Source organism: Nuphar pumila, chromosome 7 (genome assembly GCF_984573655.1).
Source record: "Nuphar pumila chromosome 7, dmNupPumi1.hap1.1, whole genome shotgun sequence".
Lineage (NCBI taxonomy): Eukaryota > Viridiplantae > Streptophyta > Magnoliopsida > Nymphaeales > Nymphaeaceae > Nuphar > Nuphar pumila.
In genome coordinates, this window is record NC_143255.1 from 123,805,524 (window position 1) to 123,809,737 (window position 4,214).

The 4,214-nt window shown below is 47.1% G+C and overlaps 1 pseudogene across 1 annotated transcript; it reads left to right on the forward strand.

The window, feature by feature from the left end:
- Positions 1-1,521: 1,521 nt before the first annotated feature.
- On the forward strand, positions 1,522-3,809 carry LOC149833302 (UDP-glucuronate 4-epimerase 6 pseudogene; annotated as a pseudogene). The gene has a single exon (XR_016433415.1). The product of XR_016433415.1 is annotated as a UDP-glucuronate 4-epimerase 6 pseudogene (transcript).
- The last annotated feature ends 405 nt before the right edge of the window (positions 3,810-4,214 follow it).

Consider the following 4,214-nt stretch of genomic DNA (forward strand, 5'->3'; position numbering starts at 1 on the left):
CTCTCTCTCTCTCTCTCCAATCGATTTTAACAACCAAATTACATGCTCAAGGAATATGGTTGCAGATCAAATGGTTAAAATGATCAGTGTCTTACGGGAGATTCATATTTTTGGCATCTCTATTGCTATCTTTCTTCCCAGTCCTCCAAACTTTTGTTTCTTTTACAGTTCGTTTCAAATGGAGCAGTCGTTATTGAGAAGAAGGTTTATCAATGCATTAATGTCTTCTTCTTTTTTCAGAAGGAGCTCCCTACACCTGGTAGGGGGGGTTGGCTTAGGGCTTTCAAGTTGAAGGAGGTCTTCAATTTTATGCCTACAATTCCTTTGCCACAAGGCCTAAGTCATGAAAAAATATTCTTGGAGGGCTGAGGGAATTACTTATGGAGCTTTATACTGTAGACACTGAGGGAAGCGCCTCTCTAAAGGGGAAGCCCCACCCCTTGCCTATAAGGAAAAACTGGCTTCTCATTAATTTGATGAAAGTGATATGAAAGTGCAAAGCATTCTCTTCCTTTTCCACTTGTTTTCCTTTGATCAATATGATACCTCTCTGTACCCAATGGGTGTGGGATGGGGCATGGATCATCATTGGTTGTCACCCCCACCTAAGTCGAAGCTTGGAGACTCTTTGGAGTCAAGGGATAAGCTTTGAAGTTTTATGCTGACATGGACAGAGACTGTAAAAAAAAATGTGACACCTCTAAACCTATGAATGGTTTTTCCGTTTAAATAAAAAAAAAAAGGAAGAAAAATTTTGAGACAAAAATCTTTGTTACCATGGTCACTGGAAGCTGTGGTAGCTATTTTTAAATAAATGTAAAAAATACTTAAAGTTGTTTTTATATTATTTTAATGGTTTTAACATGTGTCACATTTTGATTGACATGTAATATTTTTTTCTCCAATTCAAAGAGATTCACTTTGAGTATTCGCATAAGCCTATTCACCTGAATCGTTGGCCAAACGATACAACATTTGGCAGTACCATTCTAAGATGCGTGTGGCTCACGCAAATTAGAAATACTGGTCACAAAATGCAGATTTGCAGTACAAAACCCTTGATGTGCAAATGAAACGTGATTTTCAGCGTTGCTCTAGGTGGATGGATTCAACATCCACCGTACAAATGGTGGTGCTAACGAATGGAGATGGTGAGGAAAAAGAGGGAACCGGGAACGGGGGTGGATAAAGAAGGAATTAAAAGGGAAGGGAGAGGACCACATTGCACCCTTAATTTCTGTGTATGACTTTGTATTGAACATACACGCTGAATTCGCCGTAGTTTCGCAAGGGGGCCCTCAATGCCATCATTTTCTCCTCACAATCTATCATGTAAAAATTTGGTGTAAATCCATAAAAGGAAATAAAGAAAAGGTGAAACACAGACGGATACAATTGTCTTTTGGATGTGTTTTGATTAGAAAGTGGCGTCCAACTAACCGATTGGTCCACAGGGGCCCCGGCCTCCCCCTCCTCCCACCTCCTATAAATTCTCCTCCCCACTAATAAACTCTCTAGAAATCCCCAATCTCAAATTGAGGATTTCAGTGGTTATTCTGGGGTTGCTGAATTCAAGGATTTGATTCAGCAGCATTCCCTCATCCTTCCCTTCCCTTGGTGGTGAATTCATCACTACCCACATTTGCCATTTTTGAGTCAGATCAGGAAAGGAATCTCTCTCTCTCTCTCTCTCTCTCTCTCTCTCTCTCTCTCTCTCTCTCTTGCCCTGTACCCCAGTTGGCAAGTTACCGTAATCAGATTTGTCAGCTTTGAAACAGTTTCATCTCACATAGTGCTTGCAGAATCCAATGATGTATGTAATTTTCGTTTCAGATCCAAGATAGATCTCTCTCTGGTTTCTAGAGAGAGGAACAAGGTAGGAGGCTTCTTTCTCTCTCCTGCCACTGGTTTCTAGATAGAGAAACAAGGCAGGAGGCCGCTTCTCTCTCTTCTCCCCCATTGGTGGCTAGAGAGAGAAACAAGGTAGGAGGCTGCGTGTTTCCCCTCTTCTGCCCGTCGGTTTCTAGGGAGAGAGACAGCGCAGAAGGCTGCTCTCTTTCTCTTCAGTCCCACTAGTTTCTAGAGAGAGAAACAAGGAGGGAAAGCAACTTTCTCTCTCCTCCCCCAACTGGTTTCTAGAGAGAGAAAAGGGCGAGAGAGATCAAGGCAATGGGGTCGTGCTCCACCGGCATCGACTCGGCGAGCAAGGGCGCCAAGCTGGAGCGCTACAACAGCTACCTCCGCCGAATCAACACCACCAAGATGATCGCCACCTCCTCCAAGCTGCTCTTCCGCGCCAGCCTCCTCATCGCCCTCCTCCTCGTCCTCTTCATCACCCTCTCCCCCACCACCACCACCACCACCGGCGACGCCGCCCACCGCCGCCGCTCGCTCTCCTCCTCCGCCTGGGGCGGCTCCCAGTGGGAGAAACAGGTCCGCGCGTCCTGCGCCGTCCGCCGCCCCGGCGGCTTCTCCGTCCTCGTCACCGGCGCCGCCGGTTTCGTCGGCTCCCACCTCTCCCTTGCCCTCAAGAAGCGCGGCGACGGCGTCCTCGGCCTCGACAACTTCAACGACTACTACGACCCTTCCCTGAAGCGCTCCCGCCAGGCCCTCCTCGCAAAGCACGGCGTCTTCATCGTCGAGGCCGACATCAACGACGGCTACCTCCTCAGCAAGCTCCTCGACGTCGTCCCCTTCACCCACGTCGTCCACCTCGCCGCCCAGGCCGGCGTCCGCTACGCCATGCAGAACCCCTCCTCCTACGTCCACAGCAACATCGCCGGACTCGTCACCCTCTTCGAAGCCGTCAAGTCCGCCAACCCCCAACCCTCCGTCGTCTGGGCCTCCTCCAGCTCCGTCTACGGCCTCAACACGGAGAACCCCTTCTCCGAGGACCACCGCACGGATCGCCCCGCGAGCCTCTACGCCGCCACCAAGAAGGCCGGCGAAGAGATCGCGCACACCTACAATCACATCTACGGGCTTTCCATCACCGGGCTGCGTTTCTTCACCGTTTACGGCCCCTGGGGCCGCCCCGACATGGCCTACTTCTTCTTCACGAAGGATATTCTTAGGCGCAAACCCATCAGCATATTCACCGGGCCGGACGGCAAAGACGTAGCCAGAGACTTCACTTACATCGACGATGTGGTGAAGGGTTGCATTGGTGCGATTGATACAGCGGAGAAGAGCACGGGAAGTGGAGGGAAGAAGCGAGGACCTGCTCAGCTTAGGATCTATAATTTGGGGAACACCTCTCCCCTGTCGGTGCAGAAGTTGGTGGCCATATTGGAAGGATTGCTGAATGTTAAGGCTAAGAAGAACGTGATCAAGATGCCCGGCAATGGGGACGTTCCCTTCACTCATGCTAACGTTAGCTTGGCCGCGAGGGACTTTGGGTACAAGCCCACCACTGATTTGGCCACGGGGTTGAGGAAGTTCGTCAAGTGGTACCTAAGCTACTATGGCATTGAGAGCAAGGTGAAGGCCCAAGGTTCGCCGGCGTTGTTGTCTCAGAGTTGATGGTGATGAGTTAATAGTTGATTCTGTTGGTGCTTTGTCTCGTGGGGTTAAATGTTTAATTGTAGTGCTGTTTTTGTAGAGATTCACTTGTTGTTGGGTAAATTGTGAAAGTGGTTGGTGAGGAGATAAGATAAAGGTGCGTAAGAGAGATGGTCACGGTCTGTTTTACAGAAAGTGTGTGGACAGATTGTGAGGGTGAAGATAGAAAGAAAAAAGGATAAAAGGATAAAAATAAAAATTGTTGATAGGAAAAGTGTTGGGAATCGATATAAAAGCTTTCAAGTGTATAATCAGACTCGTTTCTTTCTCTTCTTGTTTTTCTTTCTTCAATTTCTGTTACATTATATTCTGGAGATCTCTTCTTTCAATTTCTGTTGTATTTTTTTCGGAGATTATGTGACAATGGTCGCAATGGTCAATGTGGTAGCCGATTTACCTTTCTATTAGAAGGGTTTTATTATCTGCATTCATCGATTATAAGCAAAAGTGAGAACATGCTTTGGCATTTTATAATAATGTATGTTTTCAGTTAATTATTGAAATGTAGATCTTCAAACCCAGTATTGTCCTTTTCAGATTCTTTGAGAGAGAGAGAGATCAAAACTAACAAGGATCCTGAATTCCAAAAACTGGCATGCCCCCAAGGCCCTAAATTATGTATAAACTTTTACAGCTTCATCATTTTGGTGATT